The sequence below is a fragment of the Anabrus simplex genome, chromosome 10, assembly GCF_040414725.1.
Source record: "Anabrus simplex isolate iqAnaSimp1 chromosome 10, ASM4041472v1, whole genome shotgun sequence".
Lineage (NCBI taxonomy): Eukaryota > Metazoa > Arthropoda > Insecta > Orthoptera > Tettigoniidae > Anabrus > Anabrus simplex.
In genome coordinates, this window is record NC_090274.1 from 50,152,251 (window position 1) to 50,170,904 (window position 18,654).

Here is an 18,654-nt window from a genome sequence, read left to right on the forward strand (position 1 = left end):
AAACGCTACAGAGCTATCCTGTTAAGTATGACCTATTAGCTTTATCAGCTTAACATTCGAGAACTGAGGCAAGGCTGCTATGCAAGATGGCTGCTAAACTACATTTGAAATGCTGGGGCTGTACCTTAATTACGGCTACAGCCACTTCCTTCCAATTCCTAGGCCTTTCCTATCCCATCATCGCCGTAAGACATATCTGTATCGGTGTGACATAAAGCAAATAGCAAAAAAAAACTACATTTGTATAGACCTAAATAGAGAGCGGCCTCAGGGGATCACAAACTGCAACTTATGACTTATTGGTTTTATCAGCCTAACGTTCGAGAAGTGAGGTAAGGGCCTCTATGGATGGGAGCTGCTATACTCTATTCATATACACCTAACTAGAGAGTTGCCTGAGGGTCTCACAATGAGTAACACAGGCTAAATTCCAGCAACTGAGGCAAGTACTATTATGCAAGATGGCGCAAATCGATAAATGGCTGACACCATGGTTAGCCAGTTGGAGTTCCGATGATCAAAACAATTTCACAATCAGAATGTTGGCCGGCAGGGTAGGGGAGGTGGTGGTGTACAATTTCTGATCACTGGATTGCACGCAAGCCTGAATTCAATTGCAAATCTCTCTACATTGTTCATATGGAGTGAGGGCATATGATGCTGTTAATGGTGATTCGCCCTTCAGATAGGGATGTCAAGCTTTAGGTGGATCCCTCGCAGCTATTTGACATAAATAAACTATGTGTCGGCACTAGGTTTCACCCTCTCCCTTCCTATTATTATATATCACGTGATTCATTTCATCCCATTAACTCCTCTGATGAGGCAGAAGTCAGGAAGGGCAGCCGGTAGTAATAACTCACTACGATGATTCATCTCACTTCCTACCTGAATCCATAAGGAAACCAACCGGACAAGGGTTGGACTACATGAATCTTAAGTCTGAAAGAAAATTAGATTGTTGGACATCTTAGTCAATATAGGAGTGTGTCATAAAAGAAATTTGAGGAAAACCACTAAGTATGTACATCTTTCGGCCTCCCTGGGCCCTCTTCAGCCTCAAAAATAAAACATAATGGTAACAGAGCACTTCACAATACAGAACAAACACTATCAGTCCTATAAAAATTAATCTCAAATATCTTACTGCATCATTAGACACATGACCATATGTACCGTATAGAACACATAAAAGCACTCTTCCTTGAAGTCTTGAAGTGAGAAGTTTGAACTGTGATTATTGATATCAATTTTTAAGACATATAAAAAATAACTGTCATGTTGAAATTCTCTTGTAATTGACAATTAGAAAAAATGAAATATGCTGTCAATGCAGAAAATAAAAACTTTGTATATAATGCACCGGTAGCAAATTGCTCTATGCAAAAGTTGTTTACAATGAGAAAGGGAAAGTAGAAAAATATTTTTTTAAATGGAGAATTATTGAATGACAAGTGAAGAGTAAATTTAAAATGAAATACATGTGACTCACTTCATGTGGTGTCAGGGTTGTCCCCCTGAAATAATGAATATAAAGAAAAAATAAGTATCGTAATCTGAATTACTTTAATGAATCATGCACGAAGGCATTGTCTACTTTCCCGTGTAGGTGAGGGGAGTGGGTTGAAGTGGTGTGAAGTTCGTGTCAGATTTCACTGACAATTTGATTTTTCTGAATACCGGAAGCTCCCGCTCCCGCCCACCTATCTGTGCATGCGCGGACAACTGAACTACACGAGTCGCTGCCAGAGGCCAGTACAACGGGCGCCAGGGGTGTGATGAAATGTTCAGTGGCAATCATTGGTTGATGTTTACGTTTGTTCGTCATCTGTTGTACTGAAGCATGGTGCTTTTTTAAGTGTTAATGTTTATGTACTTTATCAGTTTACTGAAGTTGGCTGCAAGTGAACCACAATCGTAATGAAGAGGCAAGCTTACATTCAAAACTTTTTCGCCAAGAAACAAGTGTCAATAAGCCTGTTGGTAATAATTCGGAAGTCGGTAGTGTTACGAATGGACGAAGTGCAAGTGGGCATGATGGTGCCAAGGCTGAAGTTGGCTGCGTTGGTAGAATTGATTCTTGTAATGTCGCTACTTCAAGCTCAATTAATGTAGTTCCGGTTAAGGAGTATATTAGGCCTAACCAAGTAAGGAAAAATATCTCTGATATTGGAAACTATTGTCAAAACAATTCCGTTCAGTCTTTTACAAATGAAAAAAAAAATTATGTTAGAAATTGTTTGGAAACCTCAGCCTGGATGCAAATTTCCCTCCATTACTAGTTCAAATCATACTACATCTTTTCAAATGAAGTGGCTAGAAGAATTTACGTGGTTAGCTTATTCAGAGGAAAAATCTGGATATTTTTGCAAGTACTGCGTGTTATTTTCCCATACCGAAAATGTAGGGAAAGGTGATTACCAAGTAGCAAGGACGTTGGTCACTCAGGCTTTTACCAATCTTAAAAAAGCCAGGGAAATGTTTAGCAAACATGGAAACTTATCCTATCATAAGAAATATGTTTTGATCACTGAAAATACAAAAGGTATAGATAAGAAAAAGGCTGAAAGTATTATCAATCAAGTAAATGCCCAAAGAAGACTGGATAATGAGAATAATAGAAAACGGCTAATCCCTATAATAAAAAAAATGACTTTGCGGGAGGCAGCAAATAGCTCTAAGTGGTCATCGTGACTGGATAAATAAGCCTTGAAGAATCAGACCAAAATGATGGGAATTTTCGATCGTTGTTGAGATACCGAGCCAACAGTGGAGATAATATTCGTAAAGACCAATTAACGACCAGTGGTAGGAAGCCGATGTACAGAAGTTTTTTCATTCAAAACAAACTTATTAACACATTGTCACTTAATGCAATAAAAAATTGTAGAAAATGTCAGAAAGACTGTTTTTTATTCCGTTTTAGCAGATGAAATCACTTACATCAGCCAAATCGAACACTTTTCTCTCTATGTACATTACGTAGAGGACCAAACTTTCAAAATCAGAGATTTTCTGACATTCAACCTCGTTTATGACGTCACTGGAGCAGGTTTGGCCAACACAATATTGGAGACCTTGTCAACATTAGGGCTTGACCTAAACAAAATGAGAGGCCAAGGGTACGATGGTGCTGCCACGATGAGCGGAAAATTCAGAGGAGTACAACAAGCTTCCACCAGAGAAAAGCTATCGTTGGCCTTGTTTACATATTGTTCTTCACACACTCCGAATTCATGTTTGTCAGATGCAAGCAAAATACCTTCTATAAGAAACTGTATGGGTGTCATAAAAGAAGTCTTTGGATTCTTTCATATGTCAGCCAAAATGATCCATGATTTCTGAATATTGTCTAGAACAAAAAGAAACTTACTTCACTGTGCGAAACCCGATGGGTAGCAAGGTATGACTCAGTAATTTCATTTAAAGACATTTTGGAGCTTATCTACCTCTCCCTTTGCAAAAAAGAAGATGAATTAAATGATTCAGCATCTAAGGCTCACACTCTAAGTAGTGCTATTTGTCAATTTGCATTTCTTGTTAATCTTTTTGTTTTGAGCCAGATTCTATCAACCACGCATAACTTATCTCAGCAGTTTCAAAACAAAAATATAGATCTTCAACAGGTCTTGACTAACCTTACTAGTGTCTTACACCTTCTGTCGAAGGAGAGGGCAAATGCTGATGACTCATTTAAAGCCTTGTATAATCAAGTAAAATCATTTGCTGCCAAACTTGACATTAAAGAAGAGATTCCAAGAATTTGCTGCTTTCAAACAGCATGTAGCAAAGTCCCTTACACCACAGAAGAACAAGATGACTATCGAGTAGCTGTTATGTGCCATACCTGGATGATTTTTGCAACACACTAAAAGAACGCTTTGAATTTCACAAGGAACTAGTTAGTTGCATCCTTACAAAACATCCTTCAACAATTGTGTATCATAACAGATTTCAGTTCACTGGAGGGTGCTTTCAGTGTCTACAAAGATGATCTGTCAAATAAAGAGATTGTGCAGAGTGAGTTTATGTTGTGGAAAGAAAAGTGGACTGAGGAAAATCCTTCAAATCTTCCATAAACGGCTGTAAGTTCTATAGAAAAAGACATCTTTATATCAAAACGCATGCGGAGCTGCGTGATGGATGTCCAAAGTTGTCAGTGCGCCAAATACATGAACATTTCTTTTTCTCCACTTTGGACCCAAAAATATTGGGATGGATAAATTATGCAAGGGCGTTAATTATTCGAGAAAATATGGTAGTTTCCTCTATCAGATGGTAAAATGAACGGAAATTTGTAGGTATCTCTGAACACTTGGAGATAATGTTTGTTATATTTTTTGGCCATAACGAGAAGAGCAAATACCAGGAACTGTCACCAACACAACCCCCTTAAAAACATCCAACTCATTAAAAATATGCACTTAAACACGCAAAACTACCACAACAAAACAATTCAATATGTCCCATACATTATTAACATATAACTTTGACAGAGGGGGAAAGCATAGAAACGCAAGAAACACATATTGTGTGAATGGACGGTTAAAGACTTTTAAGGAACATATTTTAATGTGTATCCACAATAGTTTTGATTATTATGTCATTGCTTATATATCTGTAATTTATTTTATGGCTGATGATGACATTTTAAATGTCGAAACCGGTCCCATCTTATACAAAAGTTACTAGTAACATCAACACGTAATTAGTATTGAATAGGTTGAACCTAATAGATATCTCATCTCTGTAACTGAGTCGCTAGCGCGCCCTAGAGTTTCCTGCTTACAGGGAGATTGCTGTCCAGAATCTCCAGCTGTATAAAGCGCACATGCTGCTGTGGTGAGCGGGAATCATGATACATGAAGGCGAAGGACGAAACACTCATGAAATACAGCATCAAATAAATATGCTTGAAAATGAGGTTTTGTAAATTACACAAGCACATAAGAATTTATCCTTTATCCTAGGCGAAAAGTATTGGCCGTACTGGACGTTATATTGGTAAAAAATAGGAAGAAGTAAAATAAATTGGAAAATCAGAAGACGAGTTAAAAAATGGAAAGTTTCCGGGTAAATCGGAAGAGTTGGCAGATATGCTCATAAATACCACTGTTTATCCTAGGGGAAAAGTATTGGCCGTACTGGAGGTTATATTGGTCAAAAATAGGAAGAAGTAAAAATAAATCGGAAAATCAGAAGACAGGTTAAAAAACGGAAAGTTTCCGGGTAAATCAGAGGGGTTGGCAGGTAATGCTTATACATACCACTGCAGTTGAAGTAAAGGCCATTAGACCACAGATTCCTATATCACTGCCAGTTTCACCAAATAATTATTCCATATATTCACTTAAATCTCGATTCCCTTCCAGTCAGTATCTCGCCAACACTGTTTTCCACCGATAACAATCTCCACTCCCTCATGCAGCCATGATCACTGTCACTTTTTTCTCTTCTATCATCTAACTCTTCCTAACTGTAGTCCCATTAAGCTGACCATATACCTGATACATCTGGTCTACCATTTAAAGTCATACTTGTTCCGAGGCGACCTATTCAAACATCTTTTCATCCCACTGGATATCTGATGCGTGGTTTAATAATACCAGCATCATCTTCTTCGCCAGTTTTAAGCTCATCCCATCCATTCACCTAACAACATTATCCAAATATTCTAGTGATTTCTTATAATAAGGAATGATGTCATCAACAAACACAGGAAACTGAATGCATCCTGGTTTTATCCTGAAGTTTAGAACCTCGTAATGCGTGGAATCCTCACTTACATGACATGAGTATTTGCAAACATTATCATTAATAAGAAATTTTGTACAAGATATCATGGCACAGAGAACTGTCTGAAACCATTTTAAAGATTGATACTCAGCTAACAACCACAATAAAAACACAGTAAAAAATTAACAGACTTATGAAATTCCTCACTACACTGGTTCTTTTAAATTGTGAACATGGAAATAAATGCACTCTAAATTTAAGATATTTGTACTCAATATGAGAACATTATTTCCACATACCCCAATTAACTTATTCACTACCATGCACAATGATTGTTCTTTTAAAGGACTGATTGAAATAGTTGCTTATATTTCCCATTAACAGCATCTCAGTACCAGAAAACTTGCTATACAAGATTAAAGATAGTGCCCTGAAACAGGAGTGCATAACAGGTCCACTCTGTTTACCTGCAGGGACCACAGAACCAATCACACATTAAGCCTACAAGCATGGATAGGTTACATACAGCATCATAATTTATCACCCCATAATTCAGTTGTAATCTATTACATGCTGAATGAGTGCTTTTAATGTTACTCTGAAAGCTTTCAAAACAAGGGTGCAACACGCTACCAGTAATACCACTAAGTGTAACTACTGCACGAGACCCTAGACTCGCTTATACATAATTTCCTGACCTGAAAGCACTAAAAAAAAATTGTTCCAGTTAAAAGCTAAACTGAATGGCAAGACAATCAACTGGATGAAGCCAACCAATATAGAGACCCAATATTACTCAGACCTACCTCGTTCCAATCACACAGGCATTCCTTAGAAACAAACAATTTCCTCTATACTGTGTTGTTTATAAAGGTGCCTTATAAATGCTCTCACTTCCTGCTCAGACTGAAGAGATACATGCAATTGTTGACGATAATAAAATACAAGTTTTATTAGGGTGGCTCACATCTACAATGTCATCGTCTACCGTAGCACCTGATCACTACAAGCCAGACCACTGGAACTGCTCTGATGGTAGTAACCCTTTATTACATAAAGCACTTTGAATATAAAGTGATATGTCCGTCATTACATGGTGCTCAGCCAGGACGTCAGATAATGATGAATGAGATTATTGTTAGTTTTCTTCAAACCTCTTGGTGTAATGAACATGTCTGTTTTGGATGTTTGTTTATTTGAACTCAAGTCTTTCTATAAGCATGTAATAATGGTGACTTCAATATCAACCTAATGAACAATTCAGCCCACACCAAAAAGCAACTAGACATGATTTATTCTTGGAACCTGACTCTTCTTCCTTTTGAACCTACTGATCACATATATACAAATACAGTAGAACCTCGATAATTCGAAATCGGTTAATTCAAAATCTCACATAATTCGAAGAAGCTCTCGTTCTCAGAAACATGAGATACAGTTTTGCATGTTATTTAAATTGTTTAATTCGAAACACGGATAATTCGTAATTCGAAGTACAATGTCGGTCCCATTACCGAAATTCAGACTTTTAATTCAAAAATGCCTTTACATTTTAAAACAATAGTATGTTACAGAGTAATTTCAACTCGAAATTTATCTGCGTCATAATAGAACGCATGTTCCGGAACGTGGAGGGGTAGCTTTCCGCACTTACACTCTGGTGGGTCTACAGTGCACTTCATAATTGCCAAATTGAATGAAATCGGAATTCTTTTGTATTCAACCTTTTAAGGAATGCCGTAATATCATGCAACAGGCCGTGTGCGGGGAAAACAGAAGGCGCGAACACTGGCGATGCTGACAGTTGACGAAAAAGCGTGGCTCATATAATAAATTCGTAGGCACCGAACAATACTGTCATTAACTGTATATAGGATAATATTTTTTGTTTATTTCCACCTATTCAATACATTACAAGATGTTGGCATTTACTTTAAAACATTATTCAGATGAGACATGTTTCGCCTCCTACTGTGAGGCATCCTCAGTCATTATCAAAAACCTTATTATTTTACCAGGCATCTGGTTAAAGATATTCAAAAATGTGTTTGATGATTATAAGAGAGGTAAGATTTACGTTTGTTATAAACATGTTCATGAAGTAACTAAATATCTAATATATTGATAAAAACATATGTAGTTCTTTGTTGAATAGGACTTGTTTGATTGTACTATAGTAAAAGAAGGTGGCTTGAAGCCGTAGTCATTAATAGATGTCTAATACATAGTGGAAGGCATAAAATATCAGTTCTATGAGAATATACATTACATTCAATTGATACTAAAAACTAGTGGATTTATAGGTAGTACATATAAAATGTTCAATGAAATAACTAAAGATCTAATAAAATGATAAACACATATGTAGTTCTTTGTTGATTAGGACATCGTATGATTGTACGGCTTAAAGACGTAGTCATTAATAGATGTCTAATACATAGTGGAAGGCATAACAAATCAGTTCAATGAGAATATATAATATAATCAATTGATACATAAAAACTGGTAGATTCATAAGCAGTACATTTAAAAATGAAGGCGTCATGTGACTATAAATGACAGTTGATGGCTTAAAGCCGTAGTCAAAGTTTGAAGTATAGGTCAAATAACTGCTAATATATGGTAAAAAGATATAAGTCAAAATTATAAAGCTTAGTATAAAAAATATGAAGGAAAAACATTCCAATTGCTTGACAAAAGTTACTTGACGTTGGCATGCATTTGTCCGTGATATTTATTGGTCAACAGTTCGTAGGTTATTTTAGATTTATTCGGCAAGATTGCGTTGACAAGAAGTTCACCAGATGTTTATAGTTGGCCTAATTTGTATTAAGTCATCAAGAAAGTTGCAGAGATGATGATGGGTGGAAATTCTCAACGTTGGAATGGTTTTTTTGACGTGAAGGTTGGAGAGCTGTTGTGTTCTTCTTCGATGACAATATATTTTATAAAACGTTGATTTTAATAATTTATACTATTGAAGAGTATTATGGAAGTTTGATGAGGCTGTTGAATTATTGTTGTTATAGATTGGTTCTGAAATGAAGAAAAAACTGTAGTTAATTTTGACGAGAATGAAAGAAAACATGGGAAGGTTTTGTTTAAGTGTTGTTAGTGAGAAAATGTTGGTGCTTACCTATGGCGTTGTAGGCCACTTTGACAAGCTGTGTGAGGCGCTATTAGGATACTAATGGTCACTAACGGTTTTTACTCCTTGTGTTGTACGTATGTCGTCTGGCCAGAGGGGGATGGGTAGGAGGGGGCGGAGTTGTAGGCTTGTGATTCGTGAATGGGAGGGAGTTGTGAATAACAGGGGAAGCGGAGGGGCGTGTATCATTTATTGGTTTATGAATGGCGCGTGGAGGGGAATTACGTAAGATGGGAGGGGGAGGGGGGTATGATGTATTTGTTGACGTAGGGGTGTTTGTTGATACTGTTTTGAAAATATTAAAAAACTTTTTGTCCTGAAGGTTTACATTATTGAATAATGTTACTATTTGGTCATATAAAGGGCTTCTATTGTCTATTGGATCATTTAAATTCTTATTAGCATTGAATTTTTGGTCCAAAAATATGTATAAATTTTCGAATTCGGTCATAAGTCTACCTTTTTTTAATGTTTTTAAAATTTGAAGGTCCTGTACAATTGTGGTAAAGTTGTGCCCCGTTTCTTTCATGTGATTGCTCATTGCTGAGTGTTTATTATGTTTCTGAGCATTGAAATGTTCTGTGTACCTAGTTATGAAGCTTCTTCCTGTTTGTCCGACGTATGAGCTGAGGCACTCATTACATTTTAATCTATAGATACCGGAGCCTGAGTATTTATTATTTTCTGAATTTATTGTATTATGGTTGAAGAACATTTTTTGGTTTGAATTTTGAGTTTTGAAAGCTATTTTGATCTCTTGATTTTTTAAGGTGTTGGTTACTTGGTGTATGATAGGGTTGGTGTATGTAAAGGTTGCGAACTTTGATTTTTCATTTTTTATTGGGGAGTGGTTTGTGGATAGTTTCAATTTAACTTTATTAATTAGTTTGTCTATGATAGAGGGATTATATCCATTAAAAGTGGCTATTTCTTTTATTGTATTTATTTCTTTTTTAAAATTGGTCGCTGAAAGGGGAATTTTTAGAGCTCTGTACACCATACTATAAAATGAGGACTGTTTGTGTGATTGTGGATGAAGGGAACTTTGTTTAATAGTCAAAGGTGTGAATGAGGGTTTTCTGTAAATTTGGAAATCAAACTTATTGGAAGTTCTTGTTATTGTGATGTCAAGAAAATTAATTGATTTGTGGTTCTCGTCCTCTTTAGTGAATTTAATATTGTTATCCAGATTATTTAAATAAGTTAATATGTTTTCACTATTGTTGAGATTTTTGTCAATTATTACTAGCGTGTCATCAACATAACGTAGCCAGAGATTTAATCCATTGATGTTATTTATTATTTTGCTGTTTTCGAGGTTTTCCATATAAATTTCGGCAAGTATTCCGGATAAAGGGTCTCCCATGGCTAAGCCTTCCTGTTTGTATATTTTATTGTTGAAAGTGAAGAAGTTGTTTTGTAAGACGAAGTTTAGTACTTTTAAGAATTCTTCTATTTCTATTTTGCTTAAATTGCTATGTTTGGAAAGATTGTTTTTTATTATTTCTATAGTTTTTTTAGCGGGAATGTTTGAATACATGTTAATGACGTCGAAAGAGCACAATGTGTGATTAGGTTTTAAGTTAAATTTTTTGAGAGTTTCACATAGTTCAATTGAATTTTTGGGGTGTTTGTTATGGAATTTGAAATGTTTTTTGAGAAATTTCTGGAGGAATTGTGAGGTTTTATATGTCGGGCTATTTTGGCTGTTTATGATTGGTTGAATGGGAACGTCCTTTTTATGTACCTTCGGTAGTTATCTGACGGTGGGTAGTTTGGGGTTCATATTAATGAGACTTTGGTATTCATGTTCATTAAATAAAAATGAAGAGTTTTTTAAAAGTGTTTTTAGATTACGTTGAGTTTTTGTAGTGGGATCCTTTGAGATTATTGTGTAGGTCTCATTAGAGAAGAACTCCTCTGTTTTATGAATGTAATCTTGTTTTTTCATTAAGACTACAGTATTGCCTTTGTCGGCTTTAGTTATTATTATGTTATTAGTGTCCACTTTTTTTCTTAATTCTTGGATCTGTTTTAGTGAGGACGAGTTATTTTTATTAAAAATTTCTTTTACAAGGGCAGGTAATTTCTTTTTAATTTCGTATTTTATGTCATTTTGTTTGTCTGTTGGAATTAATTTATTTATGTTTGTTTCAGCTTCGGCTATTGTAGTGATTATATCTTCTGCTTTATGTGGGTTGGGACAATTATGTTTTAAGCCTTGGTTGAATAAACGTGTTTCTTTATCTGTGAAGGTGACGTCGGATAGATTAATTGTAGTTGGAATATTGTTCTATGGAGAGGGGGATATTTTTATATTACTGTTCCGGTTTATTGATTTTGCTTTTTCTTCTTTTAAGTATGTCAATTTACGATTTAGTGTTTCTTGCTTTTTTGTTCAATGCAATCTGTATTTTATATGTAATGTGTTGTTGATAAGAAATCCATTCTAGCGGTGATAACGATTGCGCAATAATCAAATGTTCGCGATAAAGTTGTGTATTTAATAAGGATTTCTTTCTATACAATAGTTTTATCTCATTTTTGAGCCAAAGGTTGTTGATTTTGTTTTGAATATCGTTAGATTTATGTTTCGGAATGTTTTTCCTTTGAGTCGATTTTAGAAATTTCGGCACTAGATTGGATCTTATACATTCTTTTAGGAATTGAATATCTTTTGAGATCTTGCTAATTTTTGTTTTAAGGTTTAAATACTTGTTTTTATTAGCCTGGTTGGCTTTATTATTACAAGTGATGAAAATCATTTTTCGTCCGTATTGAAAGTTTCATAAACTGTATATAGGATAATATTTTTTGTTTATTTCCACCTATTCAATACATTACAAGATGTTGGCATTTACTTTAAAACATTATTCAGATGAGACATGTTTCGCCTCCTACTGTGAGGCATCCTCAGTCATTATCAAAAACCTTATTATTTTACCAGGCATCTGGTTAAAGATATTCAAAAATGTGTTTGATGATTATAAGAGAGGTAAGATTTACGTTTGTTATAAACATGTTCATGAAGTAACTAAATATCTAATATATTGATAAAAACATATGTAGTTCTTTGTTGAATAGGACTTGTTTGATTGTACTATAGTAAAAGAAGGTGGCCTGAAGCCGTAGTCATTAATAGATGTCTAATACATAGTGGAAGGCATAAAATATCAGTTCTATGAGAATATACATTACATTTAATTGATACTAAAAACTAGTGGATTTATAGGTAGTACATATATATATTTGTTTACGGCCATTAGAGACCACGTTAGATAACAATTACATGTTTCTGGAAGCCTTCCTCACAGCCCAGAACTTCAGCATCCTCTCTCTGGCAGCCTGTCTTCTTTCGTCCGTCCACCCACGGTTAAGTTTTGGTTCGTCATGGAATCCCTGAAATCTGTCGATCACTGACATAAACTTTGTTCGGTTTGAGATGTCTTCCGAATTTAGTCCCACCTGTCTGAGATCCTTTCTCACCTCCCTGAACCATTTGTCCGACACTTTAGGTCTACTGTCTAGTATTGTGAAAATCCTTTTCGTTAGTCTCTTCTCATCCATTCTAAATAAATGCCCATAGAATTTAAGTCTCCGTTTTCTCATGCACTCAGTTAGCCTTTCATTGTCTTGGTAAAGTTCTTCCCTTCCTCGCAGCCTATACTGTCCATCCACAATCTTTGGACCCATTATTTTGCGAAGGATCTTTCTTTAAAATTTCTCAGCTTCTCTCAGTCCCACTTTTCCTGTCATTTGGAGGCACTCACTAGCATACAGACATTCCGTTTTAATCACTGTATTGTAGTGCCTTAGTTTAGCTCGTCTGGAGATGGTTTTCTTCTTGTATATAGGATATGTCCTACGAAAAGCCGCAGCCATTTTCTCCCGTCTGGTGTTGTTTGCTTCTCTTTCATTTGTTTTCAATTGCACTATTTCACCCAAATACTGAAAGCTATCAACTCTTTCTATTTTACCGTGTTCTGTCTTCAGGTACCGAGGGGCTGTTTTGATGTTTGTTATATATTTAGTTTTTTCGAAAGAAATCTGTAGTCCTGCTTTTTCTGCTTGTAGTTTTAGTACATTCAGCTGTTCTATTGCTGTGTCAGTATTCCTAGATAGCAGCGCAACGTCATCAGCAAAGGCAAGGCAATTAATCATGACACCACTTTTTGACCCTCCAATGTATACTTGGTTAAGTAATCCTTTTCTGTCCAGTTCTTTTTCCCACTCCCGGATAATCTTCTTCAACACACAGTTGAAAAGAATTGGTGACAATCCATCACCCTGCCTGACTCCTGTTTTAATTTCGAACTGCTTGGAGTTCTCTCCCATGAACTTAACTTTCGAATGTGTCCCAGTTAAAGTCTGCTTAATAATTGCTGTTGTTTTGGCGTCAATTCCAAATTCCACTAATATATTGAATAGCACTTCTCTGTCAACTGAATCATACGCCTTTTTAAAGTCTACAAAAACGACTACCAGATCCTTTGAGAGACGATTCTCTAGTACACGTTTCAGACTCCAGATTTGATCAACGCACGATCTTCCCTTCCTAAATCCCGCTTGATATAGGCAGTACATATAAAATGTTCAATGAAATAACTAAAGATCTAATAAAATGATAAACAGATATGTAGTTCTTTGTTGATTAGGACGTCGTATGATTGTACGGCTTAAAGCCGTAGTCATTAATAGATGTCTAATACATAGTGGAAGGCATAACAAATCAGTTCAATGAGAATATATAATATAATCAATTGATACATAAAAACTGGTAGATTCATAAGCAGTACATTTAAAAATGAAGGCGTCATGTGACTATAAATGACAGTTGATGGCTTAAAGCCGTAGTCAAAGTTTGAAGTATAGGTCAAATAACTGCTAATATATGGTAAAAAGATATAAGTCAAAATTATAAAGCTTAGTATAAAAAATATGAAGGATAAACATTCCAATTGCTTGAAAAAAGTGATTTTCATCACTTGTAATACTGTCATTGCCGATGAAACTGCATTGCTTTATTTTAATGCGAGCCCAAATGGTCTTATGGTTTTAAAGGAGGAAGTGCCAGCCGGTGAATCGTACAAGGGTCGAGGATGGGGGTCATTGTAGTGCGTTGCAACGCACATGGAAGCGAGAAACTTTATCCCCTCATCATAGAAAAGTTCGATAAGCTACAATGTTTTAAGGGCGTCGGGCACTTTCCATCCCAGTACAAAGCATCTAAAAATGCAAACAGTACAGATATCCAAAAAATAATGCATTTGCACAGGGGAACCATCATAATTTATCCTCGTCTTTGAATTGTGTGGGGTTTTTTTTCGTTGCGTGAGGTATTGTTTGTCAGTGATTTATCCAAGTGCATTATTTGAACACTGTAAATGCACCTTGTTGGATACATTTTGGAAATAGTTTTTCCATGGCATTGGAAAGGTTTAAACTGTGAATTGAGATGATTGCATGTATTAATGGGTCTTAGAATACTTTGTGATGTGGCATGTGTTTACATTTCTGAAGTACGAGAGAAGTGCCATGGCGGGAAATCGTACAAGGATAGAGTCATAGGAAAGTTTGATTTTAAGGGTATCGGGTACTTTCTGTGTAAATACAGGGCAACTAAAATGCATACAGTATAGTACTCCAATGAATAAAGCACTTGCACATGGGAGTCAGCATAGATTTCTCCTCGCCTTTGAATCGTGCTTTTTTTTTTTTTCTTTCTTTCGTTGCGTGAGGTTATATTTGCCAGTGAGATATGCAAGTGCATTATTTAAATACTGTAAATGCACATTTTTGGATAAATTTTGGAAATATTTCTTTTTTCATGGCATTTGAAAGATATAAACTGTGAATCAAGGTTAACTGCATGCAGTAATGGGGCTTAGAATATTTCGTAACGCGGCAAGGGTTGGTACTTCTGAATTGCGAATTGGCGGTTAATTCGAAATCACGTAATTTGAAGTCCAATTTTTGAGTCCCAACGACTTCGAATTAATGAGGTTTTGCTGTAATCACAATTCACACATATTAACATATCATAACTAATAATCCTCATGAAGTTCTAAATCATGGCTAAATTGTTGTTCCAGTCATCTCGAACACCCTCCTATCATATCCAAATACAAGCTGAAGATCAGCACCTGTAGAAATATTAATTTGGATCACCTGAAGTACGAAGTCTACAATGTACCCTGGAAAGATATTCTACTACTAGACAATACTGGTTCTAAAACTGACAGATTTAACTTGCTTGTAACCAGACTCTATGACAAGCATCCTCCCAAATGACCTGTGGAGGTTAGCTGCCTTCCTTGTCTGAGGTTAAATGACAAAAACTGAAAATATGATGGGTCACTGTGATGCATGTTTCCATTGGTACAGGAGAAATAGCAAAGAATGCTCTTTCAAGAATTCAAAGACTATTGTGCACTTAGGAACAGAATCTAGCAAGTCCTAAGAAATATAGACACTAACTCTCTTTTTCAGGCAAACAAAACACAAGTAATTCTTGGAACCAAATCCATTCACTGGGTATTATGAAAGGACATGAGCAACAACTGGAACCAAATGTAACTGTAATCGTAGTAACTATGAGAGAATTTACAGTACATATCTGAGCTGTTAAACATCTGTGGCATTGTTGGACTGAATGGTCACTATGTAGGAAGATGAGGGAAATTATTCTGTTGAGAGGGGAGAAGTAGGGAGTTGAGAGGAAAAATGTATACACTAACTCTGTTTCATTGAGAGGGAAGGGGAAATGCTTCTTCATCATCTTTCAATCTTTTTAGTCTATTAGGGAGTAAATGTAAACTAATAATAATGATGAAAAAAATATGGAAATGAATTGAAGAGTTTCATGTAATACATAATTGTTACCCTTAGTGATAAATAACAAGCTAATAAAACCTCTCATGTGGTGAGAATGCTGTGTAAATTCAGAGAATTTACTACATTGAAAGGTACTGTGTTATAATGAACCCACTCCAGATAGATCTCAGTTCACCTTAGATTTTTTTCAGTGATGTATTCAATAAAAGTATATTCAGAAACACATTCAACATGTTTTAAATGACCTGAAATTTCACTTGACTCCAACCACTGGTTTTTGCTTTTACAAATTAAAAAAAAAAACTTATATAATCCACCTTAAGGTGGATAATCGTCAATACGGAATGAGATTTATAACATGCAGTCACTAGTTTTTTATGATATTAAAGACTAAATTTAACCTTGGAAAGATATGATTAACTTGACAAAAAAGAACAGTTCACAGAGATAAAACACCCAACACTGAGCATGACAGTGAACAGGTAAGCAACACATTTCATATTATGTAGGTTAAGCAGTATACTTACTTGTTTTCTTTTTTGACACATGGGACCAGTTCGTCAACTGTATCTTGCTCTATGGATATTTCCTTCTTAATGTCTGGTAAAGGCTATGAGTAAGAAACAAAAAATGTAGGTAAAGAGGTAAAGAACCAAAATATTAAAACCAGAAACAGCTGACAAAATACATTTCAAAATGGCACAATAAAATGATTATCAATTATTTATCTTCCAACGTAAAACTATAAGACATGGAAATGAATAAGAAAGTTTTAAATCAAGTCATAATTACACAGAGATATAGGAATATGAAAATGAACACACAGTAGGATAGAACTACAAGAGGTAGGAACAGAAAAGGAGAAACTTGAAAGGACAACGACATTCTGCATATCTTTACACAATATCATCCCTTGCTTTTTTCTTTCCATTCTTCCCTTTCTTCCACACTGACTAGCTATTTTGTTTATCCTATTATATGCACCTTTTCCTGTTCCAATCGATGATGATGATGTTTGTTGTTTAAAGGGGCCTAATAGCCAGGTCATTGGCTCCTAAGGCTATGAGCTACAACAGAATGAAATTATAATTAAAACTTCAAAATATATCATCTGATTATACATTGAAATGAATAATAATGAAAAATGACCATGAATGCAAAACAATCAGAGGATCCAAAGTGGAATATACAGTGTGAAGAAGCAAGGTGCAAGGCATTAAAAATCCTGGGGTTCCTATAGAGCAGGGATGGCAAACTTATGCCACGCGTGTCATTAGGTGACACACGAACGCGATTTCGGTGACACGGCACATAAACATAACCTATTAACGTTTTTATATATGTCTTGTGCTATAGACTATAAATATCTCATGCACCGCATGGTCACAGTGTTTCACGTGTATAAATTATTCAAATCTAAATTCTAATTCTATTCGAACGTGCAGTATGATACGCTGCGACACTGATAGGTCCAGAAGTCAAGTGCGATTGTGTGTGGTAGCCAGTAGTGCTTAATTATTCTTATTGTTGGTGTATAACTGGTTACTGAATATCTTTTTCTGGTGCTTTTGTATATGGAACTTGCAAACTTGTTTCGGTGCCGGAAAAACCAACAAAGGTAATGGCTGGATGTTTCAAGAACAGTGGATAAGGGAATTCATAGTGACAGGAAGAAACAACAATGCTTTGTGTTGCCTGTGTTTGGAAACAGTTGTATCCCACACATTTAATGTAAACTGTCATCTCAAATGTTTGTTCCATGCCAAATGAAGAAAGAAGAGAGTTTGTTTCACAAAAAAATCGAACAAACTTATTCTTTTGTATCATCTTTCAGGCCAAGGAATAATATCAGTGCGGCTAGTTTCCATCTGTCTCACTCATAGTACAGCACAGGAAACCATTTTCTGACAGTGAGTTCTTAAACAAGGCTTCCATATTGAAACCTGACACATTATTAATTTCAGAAATTTTGTAACAAACAACAAATAACAGAATTAAATAAATGCAACCAGCAGAAATACTGCCAAGGATAGAATAATAAGAATGAGTGAAGATATTTCAGAGCAACTGACAGCTGATTTGGATAACTCCTACATGTATTGTAAGTCTTGATGAAAGTATGGATGTGACCTTACTAGTAAGGTTAGCTGTTTTTGTTCGATTTCCTTGTGGAAATTTGATAAGGGAGGAATTAGTTAAATTTCTTAGCATATGAACTACAACAAGAAAAGACATAATGAACTATGTGAAACAAGAACGTTTATTAAAATAGGGTTTGACTGACAGAAAATTGTGTCTATGACAACTGATGCTGGCCAAAGTATGGTGAGTATTCATAACGGATTTGTGAAATTTTTTAAGTAGGTAAATAAACACCCTATTTTATGTTTCTGTTATTATGTTTCACCAGGAAACCCTAAGCGTGAAAGACGGTATGGATTCGTGTGAAAGTGTACTCTGGGTGGTAACTAAAATTGTTAACTTCACATCTGCTCTAAATAATCACCAGTTCTCAAAGATGTTCCATGAAGTGGAATCTCAATATGGCGGATTTGTAATGTACAATAATGATGTAGATGTTGATTCCCATAGGGAACCTAAAATATTTGTCCCGAATGAGTAAATTTATAATACCAATATAATGGTCCGTTATTGGACATTATAAATTTTCCAGCTAACACATTCTTGGTTGCCTGCGTTTCGCCCTCGTGTGCTAAGTTAGGCTCGTCAGTTGGGACTTAGCACACCACCCAAGACGCAAGGCTAGTGCATACCATGGAGGCCACTGCATAGGCTACTTGAAGCCACCAGCAGTGCCAATGCACTATGAGAGCTATGTCTCATTTTCAAAAATTGATGCCTGCCTGGCCATCAAATGATGTAGATGTTTATTCCCATAGGGAACCTAAAATATTTGTCCCGAATAAGTAAATTTA

The 18,654-nt window shown here is 35.6% G+C and overlaps 1 protein-coding gene across 1 annotated transcript in view; it reads right to left on the reverse strand.

The window, feature by feature from the left end:
* Positions 1–18,654, reverse strand: part of LOC136881750 (zinc finger protein 79) — a 181,128-nt gene that overhangs the window by 141,588 nt on the left and 20,886 nt on the right. The window contains exon 3 of the mRNA XM_067154181.2: positions 16,246–16,328. The gene's annotated coding sequence lies outside the window, so the exon portion shown is untranslated. The remainder of the gene's footprint in view (positions 1–16,245; positions 16,329–18,654) is intronic.